The 19,961-nt window shown below is 40.4% G+C and overlaps 1 protein-coding gene across 2 annotated transcripts in view; it reads right to left on the bottom strand.

Annotated features, from left to right (window-relative positions):
- Positions 1-19,961, bottom strand: part of CAMK1D (calcium/calmodulin dependent protein kinase ID) — a 395,130-nt gene that overhangs the window by 142,883 nt on the left and 232,286 nt on the right. The window lies entirely within an intron of this gene.

The following is a 19,961-nucleotide window of genomic DNA, read 5'->3' as shown; positions in this document are numbered from 1 at the left end:
AGCAAAAGAGTTCAATCATTTGGTTTAAATCACTTTACCTTTAAAAAAAAAAAAGCAAAATAGGACCTGCCACATCTGTCTTCTCTCTCTTTGGAGCCAAAGGTGACACTACCAACCTATGCCAGCCTCAGGACCAAAGTGAGCTACACCAGAGGGCCAGGGGATGGGTCCCCACAGCTACAGGGGGGTCAGGGTCACTTGTCTTCATCGTTTCTGACCATCTCAAAACGGACACCTTTAGGTTGTAAATGTTGGTTTGGTTATGGAAGGCTTCCCTCTCCTCCTCTTCATTTTATTCACAGAATTTAATCTTGCAGACTAAAATACAGAGAAGCTGAGCCTATGCCAGGCATCAAACCTCTCTGTCCGGAGTCTTTCCATCCCCACCCACAAATGCGTGCTCACACTGAGGCCTGACCACCTTCCATCAACTTCTCTGCTTTTAACACCCATGTCAGGTATCAGCCCAACTTCTGGAAGGCCCTACCCACCATGACCCTTTGTCAGTTTGAAGCATCACTTGGAGGACAATTTTCAAGAATCTAGGGGAAGGAAGAGGGAGCTTCCTGACACCCTCTGTGCTATTTGTTGTTTCAGGAATGAATGCTTCAGCCACGACCATGTGACCATCTGCATAGGAAACAACGGTGGTGATCTCTTATCAGCGGGAGCTATTACTTGATTGCCTTCAGTAACTGGCACTGAAATATTAAAGGAGTCAGGGCACACACGGCCCGTGGAACAGTGGCTGGTCCCGCAAGTGCTCAACACTCGGGAGTTTGTCAATATTCTTGCCAGTTCTCCATGATTCTCATCAAGTCTACGGTCATGTGACACATGGTCCTGGCACGTTTGAATGAAGCTGACAGGTCCCAGTGGATATCAGAGAGAACCCACTAGTCCTCAATGCATAGATTACGGGTCAGAGTTACTATCAAGACAAGTCATAGCAATTTCCCAGGTGGTCCAGTGGCTAAGACTCCACCCTTCCAATGCAGGGGTCCCTGGTTCAATCCTTGGTCAGGGAACTAGATTCCACATGCCACAACTAAGACTCATCACAGCCAAATAAATAAATAAAAATATTTTTAAAAGACCAAACTCATAAAACAATATAAATATCTCTCAGCATCCATGATCCTGGCACATTGAAGAGTTCTCCGTGTGTTGTCTTATTTACTTTTAACCTTTCAACGAAACTGTGAACCCCTGGATCAGAATGAACCAGAAAAATGACCAACTAAACCTCATTTTACTTTCCACCTAATGATAAACTGAATACAAAGACTTTTATAAATAGTAGGCTCAGTTCAAACCAGTTCCTAACATCTATACTTTTGTAAGAAAACCACTTCATATATGCTTTTAACTGAGTTTTCTGTTCAAATATACTTTAAATTGTAGATGAGGGGTGAGAGAGAAGTGAAACCTCTTTATGAAGCAAGCTGTCAAACTGCCACGAGGAGAAATAAGCTATTAAAGGGTATTCTTTATTTAGTTAATGAGCCTATATAACCAACTAACAGATCAAGAAATTAAGCTTCATTTGAAAGGAGAGGGGGTGGGGAAGGGAAGAAAATTGAGTGAGTGATGAAAGTTGGTTGCCAGGGAAACTTCCTCTGTGAAAAAACAGTCACCCCACAGGGTGGTCAAAATTTTTTTTCTTTTCAGTTTAATCCAAGTTGTAGGAAGTAGGAAGTCAAATGGGGGACGTTAATCTCTCTCCTCTAAAGGCTTATATAAGATGGCTGAGAAGGGAACTCTGTGCTTCTTTTCTAAGAAGCATAAACAGTCTTCTAAAAAATCTGAAAGAATATAACTCATTACCCAGACATCTGAGGATAAGTCGAAGCTGTAAGTGTTTCAGAAATTAAAGGAATTCTAGGCCCTTGAAGGATCTATATCATCTCACTGACTTGCGACCAAGGAATTCTAGATAAGTTTTCTACCCAAATGTGGCAGGGGAAAAACTGCCAATATTGTAACAGTAACATTAGGGCATCTAATTCTATTGACTTGTCTGTAATTCTTAAAATCTTTCATTCCATAATTTATCTTCAAGAAGCTAAACAGGGGTTGGTAATTAGCAACTAGCTTGCATTTATTCTTATTTCAATCAATTATTACTTTTTTAAGGATGAAAGCAGACGTGTGTGGCCAGAAGCCCTTGCACTATGAACGAGTCATTCACACGAAATGAAGTTTTATCAACTGACCCACAGGCCACTCATCCACCTCGTTCCAGGCCCGGAAAGAACCAAACGGCCCCTAGAAGGCTACTCTGGAAAACAAGAGGACATATGTCACAACGGTTTTTTCCTAACCATACAAAACAGAATTAGAACGTGAAAATACTTTCTCAGCAAAGCCTGGGTTGAAATGGTATTTCATTCATCTTAGTCCTGGCTGGTTTTCATTGGGTCCATTTCTGGAGAGCACAGATGATCTGTTTTCAAGCAACTTTAACATATCGGACACCTGAATATATATAGGTCATTAATCAAATGTGTTTTCGGCCATGCTTAAAGTCACAGAGGTCTCAAAATCACAAGAACTGAGACGAGACATACTGTTCCTGGGCTTACTAGCCTAAATGTTCCTGAGACAGTGTCAGGGAAGAACATGAGGGTAATTGGCAGAGAAGCACAATTTGTTATAGCCACACAGATCTTCAATGGGAAAGCCAAGCTTCCTGGTTATCACAGTCCTCAGCAGCTATTAACTTCAATGTCCCCCCCTTTTTTAAATTTATCTCCAGAATATAGAGAAAGGGTCTTTATTTCAGTATACCACTCGCTCTCTTGCTTGTACTATGGCAAAGGATGCCTCCTGTTTGAGGCTGAGGTCTAAGCCCTTTGGTTTGGAAACTCCTGCCCTATACACACACAGAGGCCTTCAGTTTGGTTTAGTGATGTGATCACAAGAAAATATAATTCTGCTAAGACTGAGGCACCAGTCCTGGTCATCCATCAATCATTTTACATTACAACAAAATGAGAAGCTCATCAATTCACAAAGGTTCTATAATCATATATTAAAGTCATGAGGGAAATTAAACAGCATCTTTAATCTACTGCAAATGTAAAATCCAGTAGAGAGAGAACAGATATAAATATTTCTGGCATATAATTCTGGAAGCACAATACAGGCAGCACTGTGTTGAAAGGCTCTTTGTCACAATAGATGGTACAATATGTTTTTTCCTGAGCGTAGACTCAATAAATCAGAGGGAATGGCTGACCCTGAATCAACATGAATTGCTCAGTGACATTATTAAAGACCCAAATCATTAAGGACTCAGTTTCGACAGTTGATATTAAAAATGAATCTGTTCTGAAAATGTACCCTATCAGACCTTTCCTCATTTAGAGTCTGATATTATTTGTCAATGTAACTGCCTCTCTCTTAATCACATCTTCACAGTGAAGGATTTAGGCTCTGATTAGGCTTAAAAAACTGGAATTCTGTGTCATATTGACAACTGATTCTCAATGCTTCAAGAATTATTGGTGGAAGCAAAATAATTACTATTCCAGGCTGGCAGTGAAAGACCCAGCGGTGGAAAGACCCAAAGGGTCTTAATGATCTGATAAGTGATTTACAATAAAGTCTTAAAACCCTGGGGTCCCTTAATTTAAAAAAAATATGGTTTAAGAAAAGAAATTCAAATAGTATAAAAGGGTATATGTTAAAAATAAGTTTTCTTCCTATTCTAAATATGAATGCTTTCCTCCAAGAATCAACTCTGAGCAGCTTTCTCAATATTCCTCTAGACACTCTCTGTATATATAAGCATACATGTGCCTGTATAACCTATATAACCTTATTTAAAAACACAAGTATGAATACATGCTTACAGGGACTTCCTGGTGGTCCAGTGGTTAAGAATCCACACTTCTTCTGCAGAGGGCTCAGGTCTGATCCCTGGTCAGGAAACTAAGATCCCACATGTGGTGTGGTGTGGCCAAAAGATTTTTTTTTTTTTTTTAATGCACATGCTACATAATGTTATGCACAGTGCTTATTAAAACCACCCATGTAAGCACTTAATGTGCTTTGGATGGCACCATCGACACAATGGACATGGGTTTGGGTGGACTCCGGGAGTTGGTGATGGACAGGGAGGCCTGAAGTGCTACGGTTCATGGGGTTGCAAAGAGTCAGACACGACTAAGGGACTGAACTGAACTGAAGCAGTTAATGAAGTAACCTTATCCAGGGCATAACATTTCCATGTACAATATAGTATAAATGGAACTTTCAATGTGGAAACAATGTTAATTTCTAGACGCTACTTGAGCATCTAGAAGCTTAGAATCAAGATGTCCCTGTGCAACTATGCTCTTTTATTTACAGATGCCACTGCAGAGGTCTGACTGCTACTCACTGTTACTTGCTGTACTGTAACCCAGAAAACTGTTTCTTTCTCTGCACAGAATGCATCAACTCTCTGGGTCATATGCAGAGTGAGTGGGGTGCTATAGCTGGGAGATGGATGGAACAAAATAAAATACAATTGAAGGGCCCTCAAAATCTCCTGCAAAACTTCCCTGAAGTGTCCAAAATTCCCGCTACTGTCCGTTCAGTTGTCCTCAAGATGCAAGTCCACCCACCTCCAGGTACTTACCCACCCTTAATCTCCCATGTTTCCACCATTCAGAAACGCCATTTCTCTAACAAGCCAGGGATGACTGAGAACAGGAGATAGTGAGTCACATGGAGAGGGGCTGGGAGTGGCTTTTTTGAATATAAATATGCATAATTCAGTGGCTGGAAAACTATTCCTGGAATCAGATGATGAGCTGCTCAGGCTCTTCATAAGGGGCCAGGGTTAATTTACTTAGTTAAGCAAACTGCTCTTGGGAAGATAGATATTTGAGCAAAGTTAAACAGTTATTTCATAGGAAATAGATGGGGAAACAGTGGAAACAGTGTCAGACTTTATTTTTTGGGCTCCAAAATCACCACAGATGGTAATTGCAGCCATGAAATGAAAAGACGCTTACTCCTTGGAAGGAAAGTTATGACCAACCTAGATAGCATATTAAAAAGCAGAGACATTATTTTGCCAACAAAGGTCCATCTGGTCAAGGCTATGGTTTTTCCAGTGGTCACATATGGATGTGAGAGTTGGACTATAAAGAAAGCTGAGTGCCGAAGAATTAATGCTCTTGAACTGTGGTGTTGGAGAAGACTTGAGAATCCCTTGGACTGCAAGGAGATCCAACCAGTCCATCCTGAAGGAGATCAGTCCTGGGTGTTTATTGGAAGGACTGATGCTGAAGCTGAAACTCCAATACTTTGGCCACCTCATGCGAAGAGATGACTCACTGGAAAAGACCCTGATGCTGGGAGGGATTGGGGGCAGGAGGAGAAGGGGATGACAGAGGATGAGATGGCTGGATGGCATCACCGACTCGATGGATATGAGTTTGAGTAAACTGTGGGAGTTGGTGATGGACAGGGAGGCCTGGCGTGCTGCGATTCATTGGGGTCACAAAGAGTTGGACATGACTGAGCGACTGAACTGAACTGAAACAGTCATTTAAACATTATTTCAGAACAATTCCATTATTTGCATGTACTTTAGTTTTTAGATACATGAACTAACAAATTCCAACTCTACTCAGGAATGGCTAAAAGATTTAGCCACCCCCTTCAAGGACCTTTATCAAGGGTTTATAAACTAAAATAGCTGGAGTCCTTTCTTCCAAATAACTTGGCATCAATCGGCAGGAAATATTCTGGTTGGGACTGCTTCTGAAATGCTCACTTCCTCTGCATTGACCCCATATCTGACCCAACACACTGTCTCCCCCACTCCCTGTCCCCATCCCATCTGACCCTACAGAGATGCTATTCAGACAGATGTTACCGATCCATTGAAATCCCCTGCTGACTCAAGGAACTCCACTCATTCCAAGAGAATGATGGTTTCTTAAAACTTTAAGATGTTAGAAAACACTTCCTGCCACATCCTACTCCCTGAATGCGAGCCCCTCTGCCTACTCATAAGCCTTACAAACTGGGATCTGTGGTTAGTATACTAGTGATGTCTACGTACATCATGCTCTCGCAGGCAAGAAATTCCCCTTCTTTAGTAATGCACTTTTCTTAGGCTTCATTCGTTTGTTTTAAAGGCATCAGATGTCACATCTGTATGCAATGCAACTTCATCCCATTTTAGAGAGCACTCCTGCAACCATTATGAGTGAAAACACCATGTGCAGCTGCCCTGAAATGTTTTCAATCTCATGTGCTTGTCACCAGGGGGTCTGAATAAATGGTTATTGAGGGGTGATGAAAAGAAAGGTATGTTGAATGCAAATGCATATGGACACATTAGCTTATTAGGGTGTTATACAAAATAATCCCTAGATTCCTAAATTCATTTGCTTAACAATCATTTTATGAATAATGATCTACTTAATAATCATTAACAATCAGAAATAATTTACTCAATATCAATAATCAGAAAAATTTACTTAATAATCAATTATGAATCTTTTAGGTTCCAGGCATTAGGATAAATCTTGAGAATGTACAAATAAGACAATGTTTCAAGGAGCTTTATGTTAGAAGAGACACATGTGTGACCAAGTTAAGAGCAAAAAGAGTGCAATGAAATCATTTATGGGACAGCGGGAAGACAGGAAGGACTGGTGTAATTCCTAGAGATAAAGTAGATTAGAAAGAGAATTGCAGCAAGAACTACTGAATCACTTAGGAACTAACCATCCTATTCAGAGAGTGAAAGAAGCCACTGAAGTAAATAAAATCATATGATTTCTGAATTTTTTATTTATGGACTGACAACTGGCTTACCACATTGGTAGGTCGATTAAAAAGAATTTTGTTTAATAACTATCTTCAAAAAGAAACTTATTTCCAAAAAAATAAGATAACTTATATCCACATATATTACATTCAAAAAAAAAAAAACTTCTTTCTGTTGACTATATGAATATCAGAAAATAATGTAAGCAGAATAAATACTTTTGGAACATAGTCACCTATTTTGATTAATTTTTAATTCACATCCCTCTATAAATCCATATCTAAAGCAATACACGAACCGTGAACTTCCAGATGTTCAAACTGGTTTTAGAAAAGGCAGAGGAACCAGAGATCAAATTGCCAACATCTGATGGATCACTGAAAAAGCAAGAGAGTTCCATAAAAACATCTATTCCTGCTTTATTGACTGTGCCAAAGCCTTTGACTGTGTGGATCACAATAAACTGTGGAAGATTCTGAAAGAGGTGGGAATACCAGATCACCTGACCTGTCTCTTGAGAAACCTGTATGCAGGTCAGGAAGCAACAGTTAGAACTGGACATGGAACAACAGACTGGTTCCAAATAGGAAAAGGAGTACGTCAAGGCTGTATATTGTCACCCTACTTATTTAACTTATATGCAGAGTACATCAAGAGAAACGCTGGGCTGGAGGAAGCACAAGCTGGAATCAAGATTGCCGGGAGAAACATCAATGACCTCAGATATGCAGATGACACCACCCTTATGGTAGAAGGTGAAGAGGAACTAAAAAGCCTCTTGATGAAAGTGAAAGAGGAGAGTGAAAAAGTTGGCTTAAAACTCAACATTCAGAAAACTAAGATCATGGCATCTGGTCCTATCACTTCATGGCAAGTAGATGGGGAAACAGTGGAAACAGTGTCAGACTTTATTTTTTTGGGCTCCAAAATCACTGCAGATGGTGATTGCAGCCATGAAATTAAAAGACGCTTACTCCTTGGAAGGAAAGTTATGACCAACCTAGATAGCATATTAAAAAGCAGAGACATTACTCTGCCAACAAAGGTCTGTCTAGTCAAGGCTATGGTTTTTCCAGTGGTCACATATGGATGTGAGAGCTGGACTGTGAAGAAAGCTGAGCGCTGATGCTTTGAACTGTGGTGTTGGAGAAGACTCTTGAGAGTCCCTTGGACTGCAAAGAGATCCAATCAGTCCATCCTGAAGGAGATCAGTCCTGGGTGTTCACTGGTAGGACTGATGTTGAAGCTGAAATTCCAATACTTTGGCCATGTGATGCAAAGAGCTGACTCATTTGAAAAGACCCTGATGCTGGGAAAGATTGAAGGCAGGAGGAGAAGGGAACAACAGAAGATGAGATTGCTGGATGGCATCACCGACTCAATGGACATAGGTTTGGGTGAACTCCAGGAGTTGGTGATAGACAGGGAGGCCTGGCGTGCTGTGGTTCATGGGGTCGCAAAGAGTCGGACACGACTGAGCAAACGAACTGAGCTGAATCTATTATTTAAAATTTTTCATAAAATTACTTACAATCTTCAAAGTTGTATTTTACAATCACTAAATTTGAAATTGTGAACAACTTCAAGTGAGTTTTTTCTATTAGCCATAATATTTTTAACTTAGAAAACACTCTTTATGTAACTGCTTTAATACCAAGTATATTCAAAGTAAGTCCTGCTAAACAAAAACATTCTAAATTGCAAATTTTAAGTCAAAATGTATAAATACTTCAGCCCAAGAATTTTTATATAGTTACTGTCATTTTGCTACCTTTCTTGAACAAATACTATCTTTCTTTGATAAATACGACCTTCCTTTTAAAAGACAAACCCTTTCAAATAATTCGTCTCTATTGATAATTTTTTAAATGTTTCTCTATATGTGAAAGCTGCAAAACAGTCTCCCCAGTCTCAATCCACTGCAGTACAGATACAAAGTTTTCCAATTAAAAATAGGAGTTCCACCAAGATGCTGCTCACAGATTCAGTTATTCCAAAGGACAATCAAAACATCTTGAAACGATAAGTTTGTATACATATATACAATGTATACGTATATGACATTACTTGCAAATGTATGTATATATATACATATAATGTATATAAAAGACATTATTTGAGCTCTCATCATGTAATTTGTTCAGTTTCCTTCTTTCACAGGGATGTGTTTTCAAGTTTTGTCTTCAATAACTGCAATTTGCTAAAAGTGTCAAAAGTTGCTATTGTTTTGCAATTGAATTTTTGAATACTTTGATGAAAGACTTCCAGCTGCTTTTTTAACTTATAAAATCAAAATCTGGGGGATTTGTTTACAAGAAGTTTGATACCATTTTAATATTCTTATATTGATTTACAAAGTACCATCCTTAAAGGTTCATAGAGTTCTAATTTCCAATCGATGGAGCAGGTAGCTTAGAAGAACAATGAATGTCTGGAGTAAGGGGAAAACAAGAGAACGGAAGAAGAATCTCACCAGAATCACACGAGAGGAAAGCTGAGTGATGCTGGACTGGGCTGAGATTGGAGACCATTTAATTTTCAGCAGCTCCAAGCCACCAGAATGTGTCCTATCTTCCAGTGGTACCCAGCAGCCCTGATGTAGGAGAAGTCACACTAATGTCAAGTTTTGCATCTGCAAGATGGATACAGCAGGCAAGGAAGGAAGGATGCTGGCAGGGGAGTGACCATGGAGATACTGGAAGGGTGCAGACTATATAAGGAAACCCAGGAGGGAGGCATTGGGGGACTCCAATAATGCCAAAGAAGAGGCAAGAAATTTTAAAAATTGAGGGACTGCTGTCAGCTAGGCTGAGAACAGGTAGAAACTACTGCATCAGACAACAAAGTCTTCAATGTATAAAAGAAGATGGGGTCAAACAGTACAAACTTTCAATTATAAATAAGAAGGAGGGATATAATTTACAACATGATAAATGTAAATAATACTGCTGTATATTACAAATGAAAGTTAAGAGAGTAAATCCTAAAAGTTCTTGTCACAAGTACCTATATGAAATGATGGATGTTTATCAAAGGTATTGTGATACCCACTTCATGACGTACAGGAATCAAACCATTGTGCTGTATACCTTTAACTTACATAGCCCTGTATGTCAATTCTATCTCAATAAAATTGGAAGGAAAGAAAGAAGATGGGGAGATGACAGAAACAAGGAAGGCTGGAAAAAAAACAGAGCTTGAGAGTCTGAGCTTCAAAGAAGCAAGGATTTTGATTTCAAGATGTAAAGTTCAGTATCCAGAACTAGCAGAATTCTAAATTCCTGCTTCCAGACAGCAGCCAGAGAACCTCCCTACAATCCCCAGCCATTCCCTCTCACTCTGCCCTGTAAAACATCAAATTTCCCACACTAATCGGGGCTGCCAAACCAGCTTCATCATCAACCTGCCTTATTTATGAAGCCCCATGGATTCACAGAGACAGAACATGGTTTTAAAAATGTCATCTTGGGAAACGGAGAGACTGGGTTAGCACATGCAGAAAATCAAGCTACTGGATTTCTAACGTCTATGCTTGTTTCACACTGAGAAAATCCGGACAGCAAATGAAACAGACCATGGAACTCGAAACCTGAGACCTCAGGCTTGTCTGAAACAAGAAAACAACAACGATAAGAATCTTCCACTTTAGAAACAAACCAGGGAGGCCAGGTGCTGAGCTATCACGGGACTCATCAGAGGCAGGAGATGGCCTGGCATCCATGGTTCTTTCCTTTTGCAGCATCCTTAAATTAATTTCTTAAATAAACCCCATGAAGTGAAGTGAAAGTCACTCAGTTGTGTCCAACTCTTTATGACCCCATGGACTATACAGTCCATGGAATTCTCCAGGCCAGAATACTGGAGTGGGTAGCCTTTCCCTTCTCCAGGGGTTCTTCCCAACCCAGGGATCAAATCCAGGTCTCCCACAGTGCAGGCGGATTCTTTACCAGCTGAGCCACAAGGGAAGCCCAAATCTCCTTCCAAATGCTGGACAAAATCTCCAGTGGAACAGAAGGGAGTTTACACTGAATAGCCTCAACCTTCCCCATGAAATAATCTGAAAAACCATTTGGATTTCCATGATCCCAAGGAAAGGGCAGTGATTCCCTCAAAAACAGGACTCAATACTGTCTTTGCAGTGCAGGAACTCAGATTTAAACTGGCAATCCAGGACGCAGTCACTTAACAGTAAATGTGCCAGGACACAAGTAAACTGTGGAGTGTTCTGGAACTCCCCCCTTCAGACCTCCTCCCCGCTACCGCCTCCTCCTCCCGAATCCAGGCCCCACTCGAGGTGCGCTCCGCCCCCGCTCGGGCCCTTCTGCAGAGCAGCGCACCTGCGCCCTGCCTCTCAGCCCCCTGACTGTCCCCTACTGCGGGGCGCACCTGCTCCCCCCTCACCCTGCTCCTGGGGTCACGCCACCGGGATGTTTTCTCTGACAGCCACATGCAGGGTGGGCCACAGCAAAGGTTGAGCCAAGTGTAAAATAAAACCGAACGTTTCTTGCTCAAAAGCCAGGGAAACTTTTCCCCCCTTTTTTCTACTGTCTCTCACTCAACCTGTCATGGTACTTTTTTCTTTTTTTACATTATTTAACGTCACGCTCCTTCGGTCACGGGGATACTCACCTGTGGGGTGAGTGCAGACCGCCCAGCACCTGCAGTTCCACTCGCACTGGGGTGTGGGCTGCAAACATGTGACCAGAACCCCCATCATGCCCAGATCCCCACGGGGTGGGAGCAGGGGAGAAGGGGTCAGGTGGGAAGACGACAGGAGGTGGAACCGGATACAAGCCGATGCTCCAAGTTCCTGGGACTTCACTTACAAAACCCAAATTCAGAGTCAATCACTGCTGTATTTAGAATGGATACCCAACAAGGGCCTACTGTATGGCACAGGGGATGCTGCTCAGTGATATGTGGCAGCCTGGGTGGGAGGGGGACGTGGGGGACAATGGATACATGGATATGTATGGCGAAGTGCCTTTGCTGTCCCCCTGAAACCATCACAACATTGTTAATCAGCTACATCCCAATACAAAATCAAAAGGTTTTATTTTTAAAAGGAAAAAAAGAATTTTAAGATGGCAAGTACAAAACACTGAACTCTAAGTGCGGAGGCTTTTATGGGTGCGCAGCTCCGTGAGCCACACCGGTGAAGTCAGGCCTGGCCATGTGGTTCATGACCTCATCTCTTTCAGGTCTTTGCTCAAATGTCACTTCTCAGGCAGGTCTCCCTGACCATGTGTATAAAATAGCAAACCACTCACCCACCTTTCAGAATTCCACATCCTCCGACTCTCCTTTTCGCGATAGACCTTACCACTGCCTGGTAGATGGGAATTTGGTTATGAAGTGACCTGTTCATCTGTTGTCTGTCTATCCTGCTATAATGTTTGCTCTGCTGAGGAAGGGAGTCCGCGGGATTCATTGTTGTATCTCCTGGGTTAATAAACCCAGACACAAGGCAGGGGCTGCAGAAGCCCTGCTGAGTACGTGAGTGAATGGTTACTAAGCCGCACAATGACCACGCAGGTTGTAAATGTACAGAATTTCAGGAAAGAATGAGTCTTTGTGAGCTGGGGCCCTGGGACCACAGCAGGTACACAGCTTACATTCTAAAGAGGAACAATTTCATGACTGCTTTCTTCAAGGTTTGCGCAGAATTCTCTAAGGTCACAGAGAAGGCTCTAGTGGAGGTGACACCCTTGGGTGGAAGGTGATTAGTACTTAGCTTGATGGATGTGCTGGGCATAAGGGGGTTGTGCTCCAGGCTGAAGGGCTGCTTTAAAAAAAAACGAAGCATTAAGGAGTCTGGGTGTGATGTGAAGGGTTTAGTCTGATGGTCAAGAGAAAAGAGAGGGTCCAGATGCCTCAGAAGAGGAGAAAGAGCATTTAAAAACCTGGGAAGACATGAGAGAAACTCTGAGGCCAGGACATCCATATCCTACTTGCAGGGCGTGAGAAAATCAGTTTACTTAGAGTAGAGAGTCTGGTTCTTTTAATAAGACATCAAATGGAATTGTAATTCAGGGGCATCTTATACTAGAATGTCTAATCTGATATATGCAGAAATTTATTAGAGAAATTTATTATATTAATTAATTTATATGCATGCTTTTTAAAAGCCTCAAATGTTTATCTGCTAGAAAATTAGAAGCAATTAAGTCCACAGAGATATTTCTATTTTTTTATTTTATAAGCTCCAATTGCTGACTCTACACCATTACATATATCCTTAAATCAAATAAATATGTGTACAATGTGTAAGTTAGTAAGTGAGTAATTTCTGAAATTGATGTTTTATATTCTATGGATGCCTCTACTTTTTATATACTTTTATGGATTCTCAAATTTGAATCCATATTAGTGACCAGATGCAACTTATCATAATTTTTACAATTATTCTAAAATGTATATGGTAGTGGTAATTTAGTCACTAGGATTTTTAAATTGTGCATACTTTAAAGAACTCATTAGATTTCATGAAAGTAGTCAACTTTGTTCAAACTGGATAAAATGGGTAAGATGCTGTTTGTGCTATGCTTAATTGCTCAGTTGTGTCCGACTTTTTGTGACCCCACGGACTGTAGCCCACTAGGTTCCTCTGTCCATGGGGATTCTCCAGGCAAGAACACTGGAGTGGGTTGCCATGCCCTCCTCCAAGGGATCTTCCCAACCCAGGAATCAAACCCAGGACTCCCACACTGCAGGCCAGATTCTTTACCATCTGAGCCACCAGCAAAGCTCAAGAATACTGGAGTGGGTAGCCTAGCAATTGAACCAGGGTCTCCTGCATTACAGGCAGACTCTTTACTAGCTGAGCTACCAGGGAAGTCTAAGATGTTGTTTAGAATAAAATCATAATGTATCAAACATGATTGCATTAAAACATGATTATAAAGTCAAACTGTTATGAGACAATGAAGGACACTACATGTTGATAAGAGGCTCCATTCAACAAGAAGACACATGCATCAAACATGTATCATGTCAGAGGTCCAAAATACATGAAGCGAACATCAGAAGGATTGAAGAGAGAAGCAGCTCTATAAAACTAGAAGGAGACTTCAATACACTACTCTCCATAATAAATGGAACAGCCAAACAGCACATCAATAAGGAAATAGAGGCTTTGAACATCATTACAACCCAAATGAACACAAGAGACATACACCTACTATACCACCCAGCAACAGTAGATGCACAGTTTTGTCAAGTTCAGATGGAACATTCCCCAGGATATTTTAAGAAACTTAAAAGAAATTTTAAAAGAATGAAGTCATACAAAGTTTCTTTTATGATCACAAGGAAATCAACAGCAGAAGGAAAGCTGGAAAATTCATAAATATGTAGAAATCAAACAACACAACAAGTCAAAGAAGAAATCACAAGGGCAAGGAGAAACTATCTTGAGACAAGTGAAAATGGAAACACAACATACCAAAAATGGGATTCAGCAAAAGAGGAAAATGTATAGCTGTAAATGCTTACTTAAAAAAAAAAAAAAATCTTAAAAGATCTAAAAAAATGTGATTGTATTTTGGCAATTTCACAGTTGAACCCAGTGAAACTGGTCCATGATTATACTGGATCTTGGCTTTTTTCTTTTCCTTCTTCACTCTCTAAGCTCTTTAACTCTCAGCAGGTTTTTCAGTGGCAGGGAAGACAATAAAGCCATACTAAGTAATGAGCCTGGAGGACGGCAGCAGCAGGAGCTGCAGTATTGGGTTTGTCTCTGCCAAGGTCTCCAGCCACATCTCCCACCAAGAGGACACACCACCCCCAATCCCAGCCAGACTGAAACCCCACAGGACTAAGACCACAGACAGCCTGAGCCCCCAAAGACACGTCCCTACAGACCGAGCACATTACAGCAGGCACCTTTCACAGACCGAACCCTCCACGGATGGAACTCCTTACGACAGACTGCATCCCCCACAGACTGAAACCCTTAAAGAACACACTGCCACAGACTGGATCCCCTTCGTTCTAAACCCTTCAAAGACTGGACCCCCACACACACTCGACCCCTCACAGACTAAACTTCTCACAAACTGAACACACCAATGACTGAATCCCCCATAGGCCACACCCCTCAAAGAACAGACCCTGCCTGTTGATTAGACACCTCATATTCTAAACCCCTCACAGACTGGACTCCCACAGACGGGACCCCTCACAGACTAAATCTCTCACAAACTGGACCCCACCCTCCCCAGACTGAGCCCCTCACATCCTACCCAGGCTCCTTAAAGCCTCTCTGTGTACTGGCCTTTGGGCCTTGCAGGTTATGATGGTTCCTCTGCAAAGAGAGCCTTGGATTCCCCCAGCCACACCTCCCGTGGGCCCCCCAGCCCCCGCCCACCCCTCCCAACACTGAACAGAAGTCACAGGTCCTCTGGGATCTCAGTTAGTGCCTGCTGTGAGCAGAGATAAAATTTGGTAATCTATATGTAAATATACTAAGGTGTCATAGTCTGAAGCACTTTTGTCTTCATGATTATGCTTGGCTACTTACAAAAGACTTTCTATTGGGAGTCATAATTTGTGTTCTAATTAAAACTGTTTCTGGGAACACACAGTATGAACTATGAATACAATATCCATATGAAGCTAACACTGACAACCCACAAACAAGGAACTATTCAAACAGCTTCGTGCACCAGCTAATGAAGTAGATAAATCATATTTTCTCTTGGAAGCTGCATATATTTTTGTGTCTTAGACTGTTCAGGAATCAAATTAACATTCTTTAAAGAATATGTGTTTAATCACTAGTTTTCAGGCTCAGCGGGTAACTAGCTGTACATATCTTAATGCTATCATGGAATAAAAGGAATATTAGAAATGTCTTTATCTTATGTGGTATATGCCAATGCAGAAAGTCACAATATTGATAAAACACATTCATCCATTTCTTCATTAATTGAAAAAATTATTTTAAGAAAGAGACATGATCATTGCTGTGAATGAATTGAGATTGCTTTAGCGATTTCCTGTGATATCATTTAATAAATTTTTCCCCTCACAAATTAATACAAAATAGAAGGCATTTTATAGTTAGCTAAGCTTTTATGGAATCCTAAGTAATAAATTTTTCCAGATAAACTGAACTACTCATATTAATATTATCTACAAGTTTTTTTCCCAAAAAAAAAACGTTACCAGTGTATTGTATTATACTGATAATACATTGATTAAGAGTATCCACTGGGCCACCCTCTGGCTTGGAGGAAGGATCCAACATTTCTGCTCAAGTTCTTCATGTAAAATTTGGATAAGAATTGCTCTTTGGGGTAAGAATTAAATGAGTGAATAAATGTTAACCACTTTTCCTTTTATAGGTGATCATTAATGGAACAAATATTTGGTAAGTGCCCACCGTAGTGTGCAAGCACGTTTGTAAGCAGAGAACAAAGTGGAGGGACATTTTCTGATGGTGGTATAGAGAAAACTCAAGCTGGGAAGAGGACAGGGAATGAATGAACATGTGGCAGGAGATGGGAGGAGAGGTGCTGTTTCACAGGGGAGCTGGGGAACAACTCACTGAAAAGGTGACATTTGGTAGAAACTCTAATATTTCCAGTATTCCCATGACAGCATGAAGCTATTGAAGAGACAGAGTTCCAAGCAGAACAAAGGTCCACTGGGGCACAGGCACAGTGTGTTTGAGGAAAAGCAAGGGAATGAAATAATGCAGCTGAGTGAAGTAATGAGAGGAGTGGGAGATGAGGTCAGAGAGGTGACCAGGGTATCTGGACACGGAAGATCCTGGAGACTGCTTCAAGGACCTGGTCTCAGGACCTTCCCTGGCAACGCAGTGGTTAAGACTCCGTGCCTCCACTGCTGGGGCTCTGGGTTCTGAAATGGGAAGCCAGTGGGAGTTTTCCACAGAGGCAAGACAAGGTCTGGCTAACACGCTGAGAAAGAACAGGGCAGTGGGGCAAGGCTGGGGGAGGAAAGAGGAGTTTTATTCATGGTGGTGATGATGGTGACAAAGTGGCTGAATTCTCAGGACAGTCTCGAGCGGGTGACCACAGGGTGTGCCGACTGATGGGACTGTGGGGCATACGAGAATAAAAGGTGAGTCAAGGAGGACTTTGCTTTTGGCCTGAGCAACTGGAAGAAAGGAGTTCACCATTTGCTGAGATGAGACCGACAGCAGGAGAGGCAGACTCTGTGGAACGTTCGGGAGTTTATTTCAGATCTCGTGAGTGAGTAATGCTCATGACATGGCCAAGTGGAGCCACTGAGCAGACAGCTGGATACACAACCTGGATGTAGTGAAGGGTCTAGACTGAGGATATAAATTCAGGAGTTACCCACATATAGACATTTAAGCCTAACTGAAAATATGATATAATTCAACTCAACACGAGGTATAATCTCATTCTTTAAAAAGTATTCTGATTTGTCCTTTTAATTTTATCAGCCCGAAGTGTATTTCACATTCTAAGTTGTTACAGATGTGGGAGGGGAGGAGTTGAGGGTGGTCTTTTATCATCTCCAGGTATGTGGGCTAATATTGCACAAAGTCAGGCCAGAAATAAAGTTTAAACAAACTGACTTCTCTTCTGTAACTTACCCCAGTGTCATTTTGACCTCACGCTATCTAAAGAAGAACGTTCCAAAAAGAACTATTCATTATGTTGTACACCTAAAATGAATATGAAGTTATAAGCCAATTATCTCTCAATGATCAAAAAAAGAACTAAAACAGAGAAGCAAGTTCCAGAAAATAGCATTCTGAAAAAAAAGATATTTGTCCCAAAACCCAAATAAAATTTAAATATAGACCTCCATAAACAATCTAGTGTCTTTTGCTGCAACAGCAATGGAACAAGTATGCTACATACTCAGAGTCGAAACAGCAATTAGCTAAGTAATAAAATTAGGGGGCTGAGCATCCTCTATTATATCTGAGTGTCAGTGACCAAGATGATGTTTCCCAGGAAACCAGAAACCTCCCAGGCACAAATATTGTGAAATATAGTTCCCCTCAAATGCTGTGTTCTAGATCAGCCCCGAGTATTTAGAAAATAAGGACTTTCAAAACTCTTCAAAAACAAACAAAAAAACCCAAACCTCCTTCCGCTGATCTAGGCAGAAAAGACACGGGGGTCTCGGGAACAAAAACTATTGAGACTTATCAATAAAAACTAAAACACAACAACAAGAACAATAAAGCCCACAAAATCCTCAACCTGACCAAAGATTTCCCCAGGACTGTATTCTGATATATCAAAGGTTTCCTGTCATTGCTTTGTTCCTTCTTTCCTTCCTTCCTCTCTCCCTCCTTTCTTTCTTTTTTGTCGTTGCTTTAAAGAAATATTACTGGTTTAGATAACAAATGGAGAAGAGAAAAGAATAAGAAAGGTCAATCTCAATTTTCAAAATATCTGACATAAAATACTTTAAAGGAATATAATTACAACATTAAAATACAGTTAATATTTAGGGCTAAACTACCAACATTTTACCACATACAATTCCTCTGGGGACCAACCAGAATTAATGTGGATTGCAGATGACATGACTGTGTAGATAGAAAACATTAAGGAATCCACAAAACTACTACTACAATCTAGCAAAGTTGTAGGTTAATGAACAAAAGTCAATTGTATTTTTATACAATTATATATACTATATATATAATAGCAGCGTGTCAATGGAAAAATGAAACAAACAAGAGGATTGAAAAGAGAAAATATTTCAGAATAAATTCAACAAAGACAATGGAAGATTTACACACTGACAATAACAAAATAGTAAGAGAAATGTTTCAAAGTTTGTCCCAATCTGGACACTTTCATGCTCTCCTGACAGCCTACCTTTACATACGCTTCTGCTCCTAAGTATATAATCAAGCTGCTTAGAAAGGCAGAATTCAAATGTACTTGAACTTTATCTCATAAAATTAAAGACCATCTGCAGAGACAAACTGATAAAATGACATAATTCCATAAAGAAATTAGTCTGCATTGAGGACCTATTATTTATGACAGACTATTTCTCACACATTTTTCTCACTCAGTATTCACTATAGCCCTCTATGTAAATATATTATTATTATGTAAATTTTTTTCCAGTAAGGAAACTAAGATGGAGAAAGGCCCAGTTATTTGCCAAAATACACCCAGCTATTAAGAGGCAGAGCTGAGACACATACATTTGGGGTGCTTTCCACTTATTTGGTGGCATTACCATAAACAGAGAACTTAAAGCAAGTGAATACATATAGTTTTGGATTCAAGTATCAATACTTTGGGGGTTTTTTGGTATCACCAATAAAAAAGCACACATTTCAATACACTACGGGTATTTTGTGGGGCTTTTTCTTGTCACCAAAATGTCCTATTTTTCCTACAGGGCAGTCAGTATTTGGTGGAAAGGTGATTCACCTGCTTCTTTAAGAGGTGATTCTGTATAAAACAAAGTTACATGAGCTTCTAGGAAGTACATGAGACTTGGGGAGAACTAGAAATGTGCTAAATTATAAAACAAACAGAATAGCACAGAACTAGGAAAGACCACACTTAGGATATTGAAAATTTAACATGGAACCAGCAGTCATTGCCTACTGTATGGCAGACACCACCACACAAACCTGTAAAACTGCTCGTCACCATTTCGGACTGTCATTCGTCAAAACACCCACATGCTTCCAACCTAGGACACTTTTAGAGGTATCTATACAAAAATCTCATAATCTACTAAAAATACTTTAAAATAATGAAATATTAAACAAATGCATTGATGAACAGCTGTTTGCATGTTAATATGATTCCAAGTTAATACACTGTTTAAACATTCATAAGGAAAAGGAAAATCGATAAAAAAAACTGTTAGCCTGACCCTCAAATCTTCTACCTTTGGAAATCCAAAGTCTGAAAATCATTAATAAGTAACAAAATTTATATATTTTGACCTTCAACAAAAATCCCCTTTGGTCATTAAGCTCAATAGCACAGTGTTCCAGAATTTACTCAAGTCGTGGTGAAAATGTAGCACTCTGATCCAGTTTCCATCACTTAATGTTAACAAATTTAATCCTAGGATACTCCTACGAATTATATCACTTAGAAGAAAGCATTTGTGCAAGTGGGGAGGCTAATTTCATCTCACATTTTAAAAAAACAAATGTTTAAGTGGTCTCTACCTAGATATTCAGCTTTCTTAT

Source organism: Dama dama, chromosome 23 (genome assembly GCF_033118175.1).
Source record: "Dama dama isolate Ldn47 chromosome 23, ASM3311817v1, whole genome shotgun sequence".
In the NCBI taxonomy this organism is placed as follows: domain Eukaryota; kingdom Metazoa; phylum Chordata; class Mammalia; order Artiodactyla; family Cervidae; genus Dama; species Dama dama.
This window is presented reverse-complemented; position numbering and strand designations above follow the sequence as displayed.